Here is a 20,208-nt window from a genome sequence, read left to right as displayed (position 1 = left end):
CAAAAACAAAAAAAAGAGTAAACATAAATGACTATTAAGTAGAATGTCAAAAACTATTGCCAATATAGTAGTAATCAATAAATGTAAATGGATTAAATGTGCATATTAAAAGACTGAAGCTTTCAGATTGGAATTAACAGAAACAAAAGTTAGTAGCATGTTATCTGCTATAGAATATTTTAAAAAATAGAAAATAGATGAAAAAAGTTAAAACAGGCAAATTTGAAATCAAAGAAATCTTAATATCTTACAGAGAATACAAGCAAAAAACTTCAAAAAGGGAGGATGGAGGCATTTGGGAAAAATAGACAAGAAGATACAGAATTCATATGCACACAATATACCTAACCACAATTAAACTATATAAAGCAACAGTGATAGAATATCAGGAAGAAATATAGTAATGATTTTAGTTTTCAGTGGGGCAGAAAGTCTATGTAAACAAATAATGGCTAAAATACTCACATATTGTAAAATCATCAAGTTCTAGCTTCAGGAATTTCTAAGAAAATCCTCAGAATAAATAAAAACATATCTCAGTTAAAGTGCTAAAGAGTAAAAAATCAAGATAAAATTTTTAATTTTTAAATTAAAATTTAAGAGAAAAAAATAGAAATTATATTAAAAAAATATAATGGTATAATCAACATATCTCTTCTTTTTATTTAATTTTTTAGGAAACTATGAACATTAGTTAATATAATAGTATGTCACTACTGGTTCATTGAACATAACAGATATATCATAGCTATTAATAATAGGAGAAACTGAGTTTGGGGTATATGAGAACTTTACTATCTTTTAAGATTTTCTATAAATCTAAACTATTTTTATTTTTTAAAATTTATTTACTTTTGCATTACAATTCTTAATCTCTCTTCTTTTTAGAAGCCAGAAGTTAAAGCAATGTCATCATAAAGTGCTGAAAGAAAATAACTGCCCATCTACAGTTCTACACTCAGTGAAAATATCCAAATGTCAAAACCTGGGCAAAAGATTCATAACAAAAGATACACTAATGGTCAATAAGTACATAGAAAATGTTCTATACCATCGGTCTTCAGGAAAATTAAAATTAAAATCATGATGAGATATCATTATGTAAGGCTAAACTGGACAATTATATCTTTTTAAGTGTCAAAACTAAGTGTAAGTGTGTTGAGGTTGTAGAGCTACCAGAACTCATCAGCTTTTTTATGGGAATACAAAATAATACAACCAATTTTTTCCAAAAAGCCTGACAGTTTATTTTTTATAAAAGTAAACATACTAACCTATGTCCCAGTCATTTCATTGCTTGGTATTTACCCCAAATAAATAAAAATATGTTCACCAAAAATATTTGGACAAGAATCTTCATAGCAGCTCTCTTTGTAAAGGCCAAAGAAAGAAAATTTCCCAGGTACTCACCAATAAGGGAATAGAAAAACATTGTCTGGGAAATCCAAACAATGAAATGCGACTTAATAATAAAAAAGTAATTTTCACTGATACTTGCAAAACCATGGATGACTATCCAAAATCATCATGCTGCATGAAAGAAACCTTCCACAAAAGAGTATATGATTTCTTTACTATGACTTTTTTTCACTACAGATAAGTTTTATCCATTTGGAAGTTCATACAAATGGTATCACTAACAGAAAAGCTATAGGCCCTCATGAAGGATACACACGTATTGAGAAAGTGTGCTGATATCTACAAATTATTTTGAAATATGAATAGATACATAAGAAAAGGAGAGTAAAATGTAAATGGTAGAATCTAGGTGGAGGTAACTGAGATATTCACTATAAAAATTTTAAACTTTTCTGTATACATGAAAATGCTTATAATATATAACACTGGAAAAATACAGTGTAGTGAAGATTGTTCTATTTTACTAAAAGTCATGGAAGACTTTATTACTAAATGGACATTTAGTCTAGTGACATTCCTTGCTCTGTTGTGGGATCTCCAAGTTAGTCTACAAATTAAATAAAATTGTAACAAAAATTCCAGGTATATTTTTAAACCCAGCAGAATAAAATAGACATTATTATTGCTGTATGTATATACATGACTGTATGACCAATGTGATTCTGCAACCTGTACAATCAGAAAAATGAGAAATTATACCCCATTTGATTCAAATGTATGAAATGTCAAGATCATTGTACTGTCATGTGTAACTAATAAAAATAAATAAATTCAATTTTTTTTGGAAAATTAGCATCTAAGAGTAACTAAGTCAAATTTGAAAAAGAAAAGTAAAGAGAAAGAACTTGTCTAGCAGATGTCTTACAATATTATGAGGATACAGTGGTACAGTCACCCCTTATTCATGGGAGATGCATTTCAAGACCAACGGTAGGTGCCTGAAAGCAGATAATACAAACCCTACGTGTGATATGTTTTCTCCCATGCGCAATACTATAAGAAACTTCCATTTGAAAATTGGGCATAGTTAAAGATTAACAGCAGTAACTTATAATAAAATGGAACAATTATAACAAAATATTAGAATAAAAGTTATGTGAGTAGGGTGTGTGTGTGTGTGTATGTACTGGAGATTGAACTCAGGGGCACTCGGCTACTGAGCCACATCCCCAGCCCTATTTTGCATTTTATTTAGACACGGGTCTCACTGTGCTTCTGAGCTCCTCACTATTGCTGAGGCTGGCTTTGAACTTGAGACCCTTCTGTCTCAGCCTCCAGAGCTACTGAGATTACAGGCATGAGCCACCTCGTCCGGCTGTGAGTAGGATCTCTATCTTAAAAGAGTCAGGATGAATATTAATATTTACAGACCACTGTTGACTGTATTTAACTGAAATCACAGAAATCCCAACCACAGAGAAGGGGGAATGGCTATAATAATATGTGATGTTTGTGCAAGAATAAAAAATTAACTACAACAAAGAGCTTTATGATAGATTCATAGAACACAGAGAACCATGGTGTATTTCAGATGCAGCTTTGCCAGTCTACTGGGGAAGAATGAGTTGTGCAGTGGATGGTGTTTGGAATGCTATTTTACTAAACGGGGGAAAAAGAGATTGAATCTCTCCCTGTGAGAGATTCACACGTCCCCAGTGAAAACCAGATGGAGTATGTGTGAAATACAAAAGTTGTACTGTTACCAGAAGACTGTGGTAGTCAGCTTTGTGTTGCTGTAACATAATACCTGAGATAAAAAAAATTTAAAGGAGGAAAGATTTATATTTTGGCTCATGGTTTCAGTGGTAGGTTTCAGTGCATGGTCACTGGGTCTTGTTGCCTTTGAACCTGTGGCAAGGCAGCACATCATGGTGGGGAGTGCATGGCAGGGGAAACTGCTCACCTCATGGTGGCTGAGATGGAGAGAGAGAGAGGGGAAGGGGCCCAGGTCCCAAGGGTCCCCAAATTCTCTTCAGTGGCATGCCCCTAGTGACCTATTTTCTCAAGCTAGTTCCCACCTCCTAAAATTTCTACCATTTCCCAATAACACCACCAGTTTGAGACCAAGCTTTCAACCCATGAGCTTTTATAAGACACTTAAGACCCAAACCATACACTGTTTTTGTGACCTAAGAATTGGGAAGGACATCTTATACAACTTCAAGGCTTCAACAGGCATATCCATCTCTCCATATCCTATTTTCCTGTCTCTGGCCCAGTGCTCTCTGACCAAAATATCTCTCCACTACATCAGCTGGTGAAACCAATATTTGGGGGTCTGGTATTTATCATTTTAATAGCAAATCAGATACTATCCCAGTTTGCAATGTGCTGAAGAACCCTGCCATATCAGACATTTTTACAAAACAGAATATCAACATTATATATAAAGTTCACATTATTATCTTATACTGTCATCCCTCAGAATCAGCAATGGATTGGTTCCAAGGTTCCCAGTGAATATCAAAAGCTGTGGATGCTCCAAGTCATTTATATAAAATGGCATCGTATTTGCATATAGGCTACATACATCTCCCCACATCCTTTAAACCACCTCTAAATTGCCTTTAATACCTCAAAGAATGTGAATTCTATGTAAATATTGTTATACTAGATTGTTTAGGGAATAATGACAAGAAAAAATTCTGTATGTGTTCAGTACAGGCCCATTTTTTGGATCCACAGATCAAAAGCACATTGACATGGAGGACCAACTGTATTCTAAAAACAACTGGAAGAAGAAACATCAAAATGTAAACCACAGACCTGTTTTGGTGTTAAAATTGTGTGTTGTTTTTGTTGTGTCCTTTTTATTAATGTATCAAGTTTTCTGCATTGAGCAGGTAGTATCTTTGTAATTAAGATAAAAAACCTGTTTGTTTAAATGGACCAGGTAAATAAGACATTAACTTTGAATGGCCCTGTGACAATATGGTCCTAAAGTAAGAGAATGCGTTAGGAGGCTGTGCCTGCACAAAAAGAAACACTGAGCTTTGACTTCTTTTGTATGCTGCACACTCTAGAACATCATGCTGAACACTCAATAAATGTGGAATTGACTCAGCTTGTTGACCCTGAAATCACATCTCATAGGATCTTCTAGGGCTGCCGAAGAATCAACCTACCTAGGAGCATACACTTTAATTTTTAAAGTCTAGCAAACGCATGGGTGTTTGCACATGTGCATGCACACACACACACACACACACACACACACACATGCATGCACACACACACGCACACATACAGACTCCTCTCTGAATCTTTTCTCATGTTACACTGACCATAAGTAGTGCAGGGCCTCCTATTTCCAGGGATACCTCATTCCACCAGTTTGCTTATAATTGGCAACAGAAGGGCTTGGTTCATTGAATTGTAAACATTCCTCTTCTTAGATTTCTCTCCTTAAAAAAAAAATGCATGCATGTGTTTCAATCTAAAATATTGTTATGATTTGGATGTGAGGTGTCCCCCCAAAAGCTCACATGTGAGACAATGCAAGATAGTTCAGAGGAAAAATGATTGGGTTGTGAGAGTCTTTAATTCAATCAGTGAATTAATCCCCTGATAGGGATTAACTGAGTGATAACTGAAGTGGTAGGGTGTGGCTGGAGGAAGTGGGACTTAGGGTGTGGCTTTAGGGTATATATTTGTACCTGGAAAGTAGAGACTCTCTCTCTCTATGCTTCCTGACCACGTGAGCTGTTTTCCCCGCCACACTCTTCTTTCATGATGTTCTATGTTAGCTGGAGCCCCGAGGAATGGAGCTGGCCTTCTGTGGACTAAGACCTCTGAAATTTGAGCCCTCAAATAATCTTTTCCTCCTCTACAATTGTTCTGGTGAGATCTTTTAGTGACAGCAGCGAAAAAGCTGACTAAAACAAATATTAACTGTCAATTATTGATTTCCAACACTAAGGTCTCATATTTTAAAAAGGCCCTTGTTATCAGATTTGAAATCTGACAAGCAAATTCTAAATCAATGATTATGTACTTAGTATTGGCATAAAATATGCACCATCCTAAGGCTGAGGTTCATTAGTTCTGGAGGTTGAGGAAATGATCAATCTATAGAGTAATGATATTTTCCAAAATTTAGGCTTTGCTTTTTAGTTTGAATTGGTTTCCTTACAAATCTGGGTTTTGGAAGTGGAGTCTGAACAGATGCTTTGTATATGTGGAGAAATGGTGAGAACTAGAGGAAGTAGAAGTTGGTTTGCAACTTTAGGACACTTTTGCAAGATTGAATATCTCTGTCTACTAAGCAAGCATGTATTTAGCATCTGTTTTTAAACAATCACTAAATTAGACTGAGGTTTCAGGAATTATGTCTTCATTTCCTTTCTCTTGTCCCTCACTTTTCCTCCCTTCTTTCCTTCCTCTATCTTTTATTTCTATATTTCTGTAAATATTTAGCTAAAACACTCTGTGTGCATAGCAATCTGCTACCTGTTTTTCTGTTTTGAATATATAAAGAATGATTGTTTCCCTTACTCCTAGAAACATGAAATCTAATTAAAGTGTGCATGCTCACATACAATAAAAGTTAAAATCCAATATAAATGCAATATAAAAAACTGATGGCATTAGATTACAAAATAGAGGAGATGCTGTAAGTTACAGATTGAGCATCTCTAATCCAAAAATCCAAAGTTGCTTCAAAATCCAAAACTTTCTGAGCACCAACATGATGCCACAGTAGAAAATTCCACACCATAAAACTGTTTCATGCACAATAGTATTTGATATATTATATAAAATTACCTTCAGGCTATGTATATAAAGTATATATGAAACATAAATGAATTTCAAGCCTAGTCTCCCATCCCTAAGAAATCTCATTATGTATATACAAATATTCCAAAATCTAAAAAAAAAAAATACAAAATTTAAAACGTTTCTGCTCCCAAACATTTTGGATAAGGGATCTTCAACCTGGAGTATAAAATAGAAATAAAATAAATGGTCTATCAACAACCCAAAGAATTGGGAGATCACTCTTAGCTTGGGAAGGCTTTTCACTGCCTGGCCAGTTAAATAAGTGAGCATTACGGAGTATTTAATAAAGAGACAGAAATTGTGTTTCCTGGAAATGGATCACACTGAATGCTTAGGTGAGATTAGATTTAAGATGGAGTGTGAAGGAAGGCTTCTGGGCAAGGTGGTGCTGAACAGGGAAGGCACAGGTGGGAAGGCACGTGTCATGGCTGGGAGAGGAGCCTGCCAATCTCACTGGGATGCCATGTCCTGCAGGGAAACGCAGGACCAAGGCAGATTTGCCGTCTGTCTCCTTTGTCCCAGTGAATGTGAATGCAGACAGAATCTGGGCAGGAGCCCAGAGGAGTGTGCTGGACAGGTCATTTTAAATATGTCATCATATTTAAATATGCCAGGCAGTGTTTTTAGAATGCTTGAGACTGGCTTCTTCCCTGAACCCAATTTACTTGGCCCATCAGAATCAAGGGGAAGGTCAATCCTTAGAGAGGGGTCTGTCTCTGGGGACTTAAGAATGAGACCAAGTTTTATTCACTGGGCATCTATTGGACTCACAAACAGACCCAATCATGAAACCCATATTTTAATATAATCATATTCTTGGCATCATTTTTTCCATAGTGAATGCAAACTGCAAACAATAATTAGCTGGCAGGAAGTAATGGGACGATATAATTCTGTATGTCTTTACCTTAAGCCTTTTATTCTAGGAAAACTAAGGATAGTTTCTAGAAGCTACTAAGCCACCATGGCTGCTCAAAGAAGCTGGCTAATTTAAAAATAGTTCCCTGAGGTCCTCATCTGACCCATCTTAATAATGTGAATCAGTCTTGCATTAAATGTCTAATTGAGTAAATTTCAGTCAGTCATAAAGAAGTATCTGGAGATTTGTGTAGAATATTCTATGCTCTTTAGGTAAACTGAAAAATCAACAAGCACAAAATTACTCTTGGAAATTTTCAAGTATGTAGTAGGACTCATTGTATAACAGTAAGTGTCCTTCAAAGTATATATGTAAGAAGGTATGTCTGCTTTAAAGAAATAAGACAGCATCATGAAATGAAATTAGAAAGGAAGTTGAGACTCTGTCCCAGTCAGCACTGGCTAACTGCCCACATGAAACCAAATCCTTACGGAGGACATTACTGCTAATGTACCAAGGCACTCTGCTGAGTTTGTATGCAGCCTCAGAATCCTTCTCAACACAGAGTTACAACTGGCAGTGCCCATTTACAAGAGCTGTTCTAAGACAAAATCCTGACATAGGTCCATATATGCAGTGTGCACAGATTGGTATTGGCAGAGAAAAAAAAACATGAAATTAAAACATGGAATAAATGAATTCTCCAGAACATGGCACAGCCAACTTGATGTTCTTAATTTCCCTATTCAATCAACACCTGGCAAACATCTGCTGAGAAGCTGCTAGGTGGTAAGGATACAGAAATAAAGAAGAAAGACCCAGTACCTGCCCTCTTGATGCTTACATTCTAATATAAGAATTCTGAGATTCTCAACATATGAATGTAAATACTAATGAAATAATGTCAATACCTGACCTTTGTGATTGTATGAAAAAAATGTAGTGATGAGGATGAAGAAGTGGTAGGGAGCGTTTGATATATCTGAAGGTCATGTTTACGTCAATGATAGTCAAATATCAGTGAATTCATACTGATGAACCCATTATTTAACAAGCAGTCAGAGTGTATTCTTCAAAGAGGGTGGTGCTTGAACTCATTACCCAACAACAAGAAGACCTGGGCATTCAAAAAGATTTGGAATAGGGTTTTGTAGACAAGAGAAGAAGTACAGAGACACTAAGGCAGGAAAACACAGGGTAGAGTGACAGACAGGAGCCACGTGGCTGAGCCACAGAGCACCAGGGGGGAGATGGTAAGAGGTGAGTGGTGAAATGGATAGAGGTCTCAGTAGTCTTTGTCGAGGAGAATGGACTTTATTCTGGCTGTGGTGGGGGTTTTAGGCAGGGAGCCATATGATCTGATAAAAAAAAAAATTACTAAAGATTGCTCTTGCTGCTCTATGCAGAATAGGAAAGAACAGAAGTAGGAAGATGGTTCTGTAGGATACTGGTTTTTTTGTTGTTGTTGTTGTTTTTCTGGAAACTCAGCCAAAGACCCACATGCTAAAGGTTTGGTTACCAGCCTGTGGCAGTACTGAGAGGTGGTGGAACCATTAAGGGATGGGACCAACTGGGGAGAAGTTAAGTCATTACTGGGGGCGGGGGCCTTGAAGGGAATATTGGGATTGTGTCCTCTTCTTTTCTCTCTTTCCATTTGCTTTCCGACCACCACGAGATGAGCAACTCCTCTGCCACACACTCCCACCATGATGTGCTGCCTCACTACAGGTCCAAAGACAATGGAGCCAACGAACCATGGACTAAAACTCTGAAACCATGAACCCAAATAAACCTGTGCTCCTTGTAAGTTGTTTATCTTAGCAATGGAAAGCTGACTCACCTAGATACCAAAGTGTATATAGTGTCTCCCTTTATCCACTGGGGGATGCATTCCAAGACCCCCAGTGGATGTCAAATAGTACGTGTACATACCTCTGATAAGGTTTAATTTATAAACTAGGCACCGTGAGAGATTAACAACAATAATACAATAGAGCAATCATAATAGTATACTAGAATAGAAGTTGCATGAATGAGATCTCTCCCCAAATATCTCATTGTTTTGTATTCATCCTTCTTATTGTACTATTGTGAATGAGGCAGTTCCGACAAGATGAGATGAAGTGAGATGAATGACTGAGGCGTTGGGAGGCAGTGTCAGTCTTCTACCTAGTGGTTACTTGAATACAAGCACTGCGATCCTTCCAATCATGGTTGATCTGATCACCACGACAAGCACTAAGTGACTAACCGGCAGGCAGCATACAGAATGCTGATGAGCTGGACAAAGGGAGGGATCACAGTCCTGACAGGTCAGAATGGGGTGGCACAAGATTTCATCATGCATGGTGTCTTGTGCCATTTAGAACTTAGGAACTGTTCGTTTCTAGGATTTTCCATTTAATATTTTCAGGTCATCTGTGACCACAGGTAGCTGAATTCATGAAAAGAAAATCTCAAATGAGAGAGACTCCAGGGATCATAGGAACTGGGGTGGGAGCAGAGAGGCAGGTGAGGTTGGCTGGATTCAACGTTTGACAGTACATTTTGATAATAGAGCTGATCAGCCTCATGACAGCAAAGAGTAAAAATTACAACAGTAATAATCATAAGCAAAACCCACAAGCAATTATTGTTTGTTGGATGCTTGCTTGGTGCCAGGCTGGTTGCTAAGCATTTTGCATACATTGTTTATTTTAATTCACACAAAAGCCTATGAAGTACATAACTATTATTATCCACACACTGTAGATGAGAAAACAACTCAGAAGAGTTAAAACAGCTTGTCCAAGAACATATGGCCACTAACTAGTGAAACTGGAATTCAACATAAATGTGTCTGATTCGCAAGGCAGAAGGTTCCATACTCATCCAAGTCTTCCACCTAGAACCACAAGTCTACAGAGCAACAATCACATAAAAAGGAGGCAGAGTGGAGGGAATGGAAAAATTTCAGGAGTGAAAAAGAGAAGGAGGGAAAGGAGAGCAGTGTTTGGGAAACAAAACAAAAACAAGAGCTTTGGCAAACTCCTCTTTTAGTCTATCAGCTGATAAGGAAGGAACCATGAAGCATGTAGCTACATGAAGCTTACAGCCTTTGGGCTACTTGTTCCTATGTCTGTGACAGCTGACCAAGCATCAAAATGTTTCTTTCTTAACCAACTCTCCCCACCCTATAAACATGTCTTGATTTGCCAACCAAGTAAATACATACTTTATTCAGATGAAGCTTCTTGCCCTCTCTTCTACTGGGCCATTTTCTATCGGGTTCAAGCATATCCAAATATGGTACTTTAGTCTCTTCTCCAGTTTCATCAGGGTTTGCAGAAACCCATAGTAAATTTTTAAAGGAAGAGCAACAACATCATCCTGGAATATATCCAAGTGATATGCTTTATAGCTTTTTTTTTTTGCCCCTGTGTAGTTCCAGTTGGTCTAACCTACACTCATTCTGGATGAGTATGTTCCTTCACTCAATGGGAGTCACAGTTGAAGCTGAAGTGAATTTTCAACAAGAGGTATAAACAGGGGGAAAAACAGCCCAATTGAAACAGGCAAAAATAGTTGCAGAGTTTGATGCAGCCATGTGGTTTCAGATGCCATAAAAGGACAGGAATCACAAACATGCTGAGACTGCAAACACCCCGTCCTGGAACACACAGGAAGTCTGTACTGCCTGCAGTGTGGAGAGGCCTGAAAGGGCCCGCTCCCTGCATCCTCTTTAGTCCTTTGATCATCCAATGCAAAGGACACAGTAGACTCTGCCTAATCCATAAGTGGTTCACCTCTTCTGCAAGTCACTCATTGTCACCTGCTTTACAATTTCAGGAGCTGAAACAGTGGGACCTGCCCTTCAGGGGAGGTAAAGTGAAGCTCATTTTGGTACCTGAAGATATGCTTGTCACTCTATCCCATGGTCAAATAGTAAAGTGTCAGGATATCTTTCTCCTTTGAGTAACCCATTTGTCCTTCAAGAAGGATGACTCTCCAGAGTTACATGTGCATATCACTAAATATAACCCTTCTGCTAGATCCAGAGAGGACTGCTTTAAGCTGCTTCTCTGTAGGTATCCCTGATAAAGCTTACTTAGTATGAAAACTAATGCATCACCAAACAGTATCTTCCTACCAAGATTCCAGGTTCCACATATCATATGTTCACAAGCAACAACAACATTTATTAACTCACAGCATTCAGAAGCCTGGGAACTTGATGAGTTGAGGGTCATAGTGAACCCAAGAAAAACCTTGATTTTAATGAAATGTTAACAGCTAATTACACATCTTAACAGGAAAGATCAATATGACACCACAGAGCCTCATTCCCTAATTGCCTAGTGGAGAGCAAAATGCTTCATGGAGGAGAAAAATGGCAAATGAGTGTGATACTGGGAATGCTGCTCTCAAAAGCAACTGGGAGACCAGAGGCAACCAAGGCTGTTGGGCCATGTGAGTGTTCGTCTCTGCTCTGCAGAATGAGGGACTTGGAGCCAGTTGCCTACCTACTCAATATCAACTTTGTCCTATACATGAGCAGGTATAACAATAAATCCCATCATTATGTAAAACTATCATGTGCCAATTAAAAAAAAACCAGCAGGTTTAAGCCAAGTTGGGTCACACAGCCATCAATTTCAATCATATTCCAGCAAGACATTCTCCATTAGTTTCCAGGCTATCGGAGCATGTAAACAATGTGGTCACTCTTTCACGTGTCTTTGATTTTTATAAAATCAAACTTAACTTTTGAAGTCTGAACCTGCAGAAGGATATGACTCCCCCTCATTTGAGAAAGTATTGGGATGAAGTTGGCACCGTAATGTGAGTTCCAAATAAAGTCACTTCACTTGTGGAATTGAGACCAGCTCACCCCTTATCTTCCTAATGCAGGAGCCGAGGGAAGAGGGCTTCAGATGGAGCAATGGTGATGACTAATTCCTTGGTCATCACAGGTGCCCACCATCAGCCCTGGAGTGAGCTCTGCTGTGTAGTAACTGAAATCCATGAGGCTTGTGGTCAATGCCTAATGCTTCTCACTGAAAGATGTCATATCCCTCCCAATATTCAGTTCACTTCAAAGTCTGAACAAGATGGACCCTCCAATAAAGACAGCCTAAGTAGCTCTGCAGAATAGCTCACCAGAACCACACCAGGACTCAGGGCTAGGTGGAGTGCTATGTTCTCAGTCAGGGCAGGCTCACCGCTGAAACAAACAGCCCACAGGTCTCAGCATTTTCATCCACAGGGAGTTTATTTCTTTCTCCCTTCACAGGGTTGCAAGTGTCAGCAGTTATGTTCTGGGGTGCTCCCTGAAGGAACCTGAACTCCTTCCATCTAGTGGCTCTACCCTATGCTAGGGCTGGATCCTCTCAAATGTCCCACTGTTGACATTTTGGGCTGAATCATTCTTTGTGTAAAGGGGCCGTCCTCTGCACTGGAGAATGCTTAGCAGTATCTCTAGCCTCTACCCACTAGATGCCAGTAGTTATGACAATCTTAGTGACGGTAATCAAAAGCATCTCTAGACATTGTCAAATGTCACCTGGGAGTCAAGACTACCATTTGCACCCCAGGTTCCCAACTGTTCATTAAAAACATTGCCCTGAGACTGGGGAGTCCTCATTCGATCCTCTACATTTGACCAGCAAACAAAAATAATAGAGAAGGGACATCCTCTTTTAGGTGCCTCAGCCCTGCAGTGACACCCCTGATGTTGGACATGAGGTCTCCAGACTACATATCCGATACTTGGTATCCTCTCCCCATGTCCTTCCTTTACCTCTGCCCCTTACCCCTGGTCACCACTGTTTTATTCTCCATTTTTGTTCCTGGGTCTGGTTTATTTCACTTAACATCATGTCATCCAGGTCTGTTTATGCTGTGGAAAATGGCAAGATTCATACTTTTATGACTGAATAATATTTCCTTCTCTGCCTATCTAAACTAAGGTTCTTTCCAGTTCTTGAAGACATCAGAATTTCTGAATCTAGAGTTGGGCAGAGACCTCTCTCGGGAGGATCAGCATCACGCCTGTGTTCTGAATTCAGACTGTCTTCCAACTTCCTTGCTCCCTGCTCCAGTTTGAATGTGGTTTGCCCCCCTCCAAAACTCATGGTAAAACTTGGTCCCCAACATAGCAGAGTGGAGAAATGGTGAAACCTGGAAAGGTGTTTGGACCATGGCGCCTCTGCTTGAAGATGCAAATAGGAATCACCAGATGATCTCATTAAAACGTAGCTTCGGATTCAGCATCTCTCCCAAGGGTCCTAGGTTCTACATTTCTACTGGGCTCCTAGATTATACCCACATTGCACGGTTCTCTGGAGCACAGTTTGAGGAGAGTCTTAATCCACTTTCTGTGGCTATAAAACTATCACACACTGGGTGAATTATTTGTTTTATTTATTCATTTTGGCTGATGACTCTGGAGACCAGAAAGGCCAAAAGCATGGAGCTGGCATCTTCTCAGCTTCTGGTAAGGGTTTCCTACTGCATCAGAACATGGAAGCAAGGTATGAGAGAAGAAGCAAGAAGCCTTCTTTTAAAACAACTCACTCTTGAGATAACTCACCTTCTTCCATGAAAACTAACTCAGTCCCATGAGAATGACTTCAATGTGTTCCTGAAAGTGGAGCCCCCACCACCCAAACACCTTACCGTTTCCACCACTTCTCCACGCTGTTTAAACTGGGGACTAAATTTTACCATGAGTTTTGAGGGGACTAGCCACATCCAAACTCTACCAGCTAACAAAAAAAGCTGGAAGACAATACGAATTCAAAATCTGGGCACCAGGCTGATCTTGCGGAAAGAAGTCTGCCCAACTCTAGACTCAGAAACCCCAATGTCTTTGAGAACTTGAAGGCATTTTAGTTCTTTACATAATTTCTGTCTTCAAGGTGGTTTCAAGATTTATGAACATCTGAGCTTTAAGCAATTTCAGGGTGAAAGGGAAAAGGAATGGAGCACAGAATCTCCAGGTAGACTGCAGAGCAACATGAAAGAAACATGGAACACTTTCATGAATAAATGCTGAAAAGAAATGTTCTCACATTTCCTCTTTCCCAGTGACAGGGGAGTCACAGTCCTTAATAGCAAGATGGTGCCGCTCTTGAACTAGTCCATCTGCTTCCAAGCCTGTAAGACTTAACTCACTAAACATGCAAAACCCTGATGATATAACTAATACTTGATATTGCTAGACCTCTACTTCGAATTCTTGCATCCCTGTGACCTAAACTTTTGAAAATTTGCCATTAGAGGAAAAATAAAATCCGCATTCCATCTCTAATACCTTCAGACATAGAAAGAATCTCAAATGATTAGCTTTTAATTTAATAGCTATAGCTATTTGCTCACGTTTAACCCTTCTTTTATTAATAAAAACATTAGCACCAAATTCCATTCAGTTCCAGAGCAATAATGAAACAATTAAACACTGCTATTCTAGGGATGTTTTTCCGAAATATACTACGCAATTGCCTATACTTAGAACTATGAAGATAAATTTCAATTATAAATATTGTACTTTCTAATAGGCCAGTGATGTATTCACTTTTCAATATCAGAGATGATGATTCCTGGTCCCTCATCTAGGCTAATAACTAATCCACTTGTGGTGATGATAAATTGCAATTATTTTGCCTATACAGCCTTATTACCATGTAAATTTCTCTTATTTATCTTCCGGCAGTGACAATCACTTGGACAACACAGATGAGATAGTATCATTACCACTTACTAGTGTTAAATAATGTTTAAAATATGTCACGCAAAATCAACAGCATGATGAAAACAAAAATCTTAGAAAGCCCTATGGAAAAAAATAGGAATTCAACGCAAAAATGTTTTGTTAAAAAATGAAATGTGACCCCAAGCTATGTGATTAGGAACACTGGATGTGGAGCAGCATCTCCTTATGCTGTGAGAATACTCCTTCCCTCCATGGGGGAGTCATACCTCAAAGATTTGGACAGCAACAGAAGGGACATAAACATACAGAAATTTATACTAAATAGTTTTACTTCTCTTCAATTCTTTGACTGGCTTGAAAAATACACACTCATGGTGGTGCCAGTTTAGTGGTTGAGAGAGCCCCATTTGGGTGCATATGGGAGATCACAGAGAATCAAGTTCCTATTGATTTAAACCAGCACTTAGAGACTCTTAAATTTGTGGCCATATCACAGGACTATTGAAATTTGGAGTTTGATCTACCAAATGACACTGATATTTTTGCTAGCTTTCTACTTTTATGCTAATATTTAATAAACATCTTATAATAAGAACATCCAGATCTTTTTGTTTTGTTTTATTTTGTTTTTTTGAGATGGATCTTATTAAATTTCCCAGGTTTGTCTTTTGAAATTCTCCTGCCTGAAGATGCTATAGTGTCATTGCAAATCTCCCTTAGGAAATTCAGAATTTTGCTTAGCAATACTTACCCCTTTCTAATTCTAGACAGATTGATTGAAATAAATGTATACTACACACACACACACACACACACACACACACACACACACACACATATATATATATATATATATATATATATATACATATTTAATTTCAGGAAATATAAGCTTGAGAAGGACCTTGGAGAAGTGTATAGACCAGTAATTTGCATAAAAATGGGCTTAATGACTTTTTTGTAAGTATATTCTAATGGTGTTTCCTTCAAGTGTTTTTCATTTATTTCAATCTACAATTCTTCTCATCCTGTTTCAGAAAACCATCTCATAATAGCAATAAGTAACAACCTATGTTTAATCTTAATACCCTTTACTTTTCTAATTCTGGACCTCACTATCTTCATTAAGAAATTGAGAGCAGATGATCTCAACAATTCTGAGTCTACAATGTTATGTAAGTTCAAAGCTATTGAAGGGGAAAAATAGGGAAATTTAATTCAAATCTTCTGAATGCTTTCCCTTGGCCTAGAATTGTTTGGCCTCTTGATGCTCTGGGTGGGAGCATGGGGGTCGGGGATCGGGTGCGGAGAAGAACCTTCCTCTGACCCTTTCCCATGGGCTCCCAGACTTAGAGCCAGACAAGGGGGCGAGCTGTTTTCAAGCACTGGCAACCTAATATAGAACATTATGAAATATTTATTGTGTTTTTATGGTGCTGTGTGGTAAGGAAGTAACCTCAAAGTATAGTATACACAGTCCAAGGAGAAAAACACATAAAATATTTAGCTTTAAAAAAAACTAACTCTAAAATTTTAACCATAAAGTAAAAACAAAAACACAAAAAAGGAAAAATTTCTCAAGTGCCACTCATATTTCTTCTGCTGATTCTAGATTCCTTGTTGAGCTAGAGCTTCTTAACACTTGCACCATGCATAGCTCTGAGAAGCTTTGTTGGGTTCTGCATCAAAAGAGCTGCAGATTTCTTCCTTGGGGTTGGAGAAGTCTTCCTACACTCTGGCTTCATCAAGTCACTCCTCTGATTAAACCTTTATGGCTCCCTCCTGTCCACTCTGTATTGACCCAGCCTAAAAGAAACTGGATGATGCCTCCATGTCAAGATTGCTTTTGCACCCAAGGTTTTCTACCCTGACCCATTGAAAACTTCCCACCGTCCTCATGAACCCCATGCTTTCTGGGAAGGTTCTCACCAGCTACCTCTCCTAACACTCTAGCAACATGTCTGAATGAAGTCCTCCCTCACCCATTGCCTGAACTGACCTCTGGCAGCACTGAGAACCTGAATACAAATGGCCTTTTTACTTGCCTGTCTCTTTTTAGCTAAGGCATCTCTGAAAGTACTTGCTACCCTTTTGGGGTACAGCTCCCCTGTCATTTATCCATAGCAGAGAGACATTTGGTAAATGCTTTCTGAGTTGAAGCAAAGGTTCATTGTTCTTGCATGTCTTTCCACTGATGACAGGCATTCTGGGGCCATGGGAAAGGGAATAGGGTCTGTGATCAGGAGACCTGACCTTGAGCTCACCTGGCCCTATCCCTGAGATTCCTGCATGGGAGTCAGCCTCCTTGAGACCCATTTTCTTACTCTTCAACATCAGCATGGGAACAGCCATATTCAGTTGCAAGAGATCAATAAATCTGAGAGCGTTTTTAGATCTGCAAAGGATTGCAGGTTTTTGAGTGCCACCGATGAGATTCCCTGAGGCCAAAGGCTGTACGTGATCTCATGATTGATGTCACCCAGGGGGTTGTGTTCCACCGTGCAAGCCCCCCAACCAAACTATTAGGAAAGATGGAGTTTTCATTCCCCTAAGATCCCTTGTGGGATATACATAAATATATATAAATAGGGAGGAAATCATTATGGCCTGTTGCAAGGGACAAGTTAGCATCTTCTCTCTGGAAGAAAAGGTCTCTATTTACCTCACCCACCACATATCTGTTAAGGTAGCAAGCTTGGAGTTTCGGAACCAAGGGTTATTGTGATTTTGTTCCAAACCAGGATTGTTTGTGTAATGGATTCTTCCCCCGAATCAAACAAGAGTCATGTTGGCTTATTTAATCCAGGTTTTCCATGAAGATCAAACCTTTATAAGAGGATTCCAAAAATCCTCTTAGGATCTTGCATAGTATTGGAAGAAGAATGAAAGCAAAAGCAAGAAATGGCTTTCCTTGAGTTGGTTCTGAATTCTAGATTTGGGGAGGTGAGCTGAGATGGGGGGTCACAGTATGTTTCTTATGGGGTGGGGGGAAAGTGAATCCTCAAACACAAGTAGGCATAACAAGGAAAAGTAAGAATTATTCTAGTTTTGGACTAAAATTAGGAAAAAATCCACTCCGCTTCTTTCTCCTCTAAATGAGTCTCCATCATGAACAGCAAAACCCTGGAACTGACATTTTTGCCTGCAAAGCACATCAGGTGATCTGTGAATTAAATCTATTCTTCACTAACTCATTCTGGATCTTCCCAGGGCTTGTCTGGTCGGGTGAGTTTCAGTGGGAGGCGAGAGGGGAGTCCTGTTAAATAGAGAGTCATCAGAGCTTTGTAACTGGGTCTCCAATTCCCTGGGGCTCTTGGCAGTTCCGGGTCAAGGTGGAGTGGAGCAGAATGCATTCTGAAGCAGCACAGTCAAGTTAGGATTTCCATGTTCCAATGGCTCTGATGGCCATGTAAGCCCCCTTCTAATGAAGCTGGCTTCAGAAGCTTTCAGGCAGAAATACCTACATTTCTGTTTGACACTCATTTATGCAAATCTTTCAGTAAAGTTCATCACTGTAGCTCTACCTTTATCTTATCCCTGTGGCCTCAAAAACAATTTATTTTTTTTATAATTAAATCTTCACAAAAGCTTTATTACCAAGTGAAGGCCCTTCCTTTCAAATGGGGAATGTGCATGAGCGCTCCGATTCACCAATTATGCCCATTTCTTGCCTCCTCCTAGGACAAACAGCCCTAAGCCTGACCTGGAGCAGCTGCCTGGGTGGGCAGGACAAGGACTGCAGGGCACACTGCTATGGGGATCCTCACACGTGCCTCGGACAAAGCCCTGCAGCTCCTCCGGGAAGCTCACTCGGGAGCCCAGTTCTGTGCTTCTGCACAACCTCCCATCTCAGGGTGCTCATCCAGGTGGTTGTAGTCAGCTTTTTCTCTACTGTGACTAAAGGACCCAACCAGAAAAACAGCAAAGGAAGAAAGGTTTATTTAGGGGCTCATAATTTTAGAGGTCTGAGTCCCTAGAAAGCCAACTCCATTCCTAGGGCCTCAAGGTGAGGCAGAACATCATGGTGGAAGACTGTGGTGGAGGGAAGCAGCTCACATGATGATCATGAAGCAGAGAAAGAGAGACTCCACTCACTAGATAGAAAATATATACCCCAAGCCATGTCCGAATTCCTACCTTCTCCAGCCACACCCTATCACTTCAGTTACCTCTCAATGAGTCCCTATCAGGGGGTTCATTCAAGGATGGGATTAAGACTCTCACAACCCAATCATTTCTCCTCTGAACTTTCTTGCACTGTCTCACATGTGGACTTTTGGGGAACGCCATATCTAAACTATAACGTGGATCCACACATGGAGGGACTCTGGGCTTGAAACTTTCCATCCTTCTCAATCCCCAGGTATAACACCATGCCAAACTCACAGGAGCAAGTTCCAGAAGCTTCTTGGAGGGTTGAAAGTGAAATGAAAACTCTTCCCTCTTTCCCCTTTCATGTTGAATTCCTTTTTCAATTTTCCTTTACCCCCTCTGTTTTACCCTTCTTCCTTCCCCTACATCTGTACTTGATTTTAGATGCCAAAACTCTTAATTTAAACAAAACTGCAAATGTCAAATGAATAGCCAAAATGATAAAATGTAGCTGCTCTGATTAATGTAGTGAGTAGCACCTGGTTAGCTTTCTTGCCTTCCCTTCCCCCACTAACTTCAGGGTGCTCACCACTCTGCACACACACACACACACACACACACACACACACACACATACATACACACACCTATGCAAACATATATACCTGCACATACATACTCAGCTGCACACACACACACACACACACACACACACACACACACACACATACACACACATACACACCTGTATATACATACACACCTGCACGCACATGTATACACACATACATACCCTGCAGTGGGCTTGAGAAAACTTTGAAGGCCTGAGGGTTCCTCCAAGCTTATTCTGAAAATAACTATTTTGGGACATTCGGGAAATGTCACTCAAGATCATTCCCACTAGAATCTGGGAATGAAACTTTTCAGGATGAATCACCTGCTCTCCATTTAGGGAATCCACTTTCTTTCAAACAAGAGAAGGCAAAATCTACATACAGCCACATGGAGCAGGAGGAGGAGAGGAGGCATCACACAAAAGCACAGTTGTGTGATCTCCAGGAGGCCCCTGTGCGATGGGTTTCAGGAGGCTAGCAGGTTGACCCTGGTAGGCTGGGGATACCTACCTGGTGGGTCTACTATAGAATCAGAATTGATTACTTTTTTTTTTTTTTTTTGCTGGGGATTGAACCCAGGGGTGCTTAACCACTGAGTCATATCCCTAGCATCCCCAGTCATTTTTATTTTTTATTTTGAGACAGGGCCTCACTAAATTGCCAAGGGCCTCACTAAATTGTTGGGCTGGCTTTGAAATCGCCATCCTCCTGCCTCAGCCTCCAGAGTTTCTGGGATTACAGGCATGCAGCAC

The sequence above is a fragment of the Urocitellus parryii genome, chromosome 13 (assembly GCF_045843805.1).
Source record: "Urocitellus parryii isolate mUroPar1 chromosome 13, mUroPar1.hap1, whole genome shotgun sequence".
Lineage (NCBI taxonomy): Eukaryota > Metazoa > Chordata > Mammalia > Rodentia > Sciuridae > Urocitellus > Urocitellus parryii.
Note: the sequence above shows the minus strand (reverse complement) of the source record.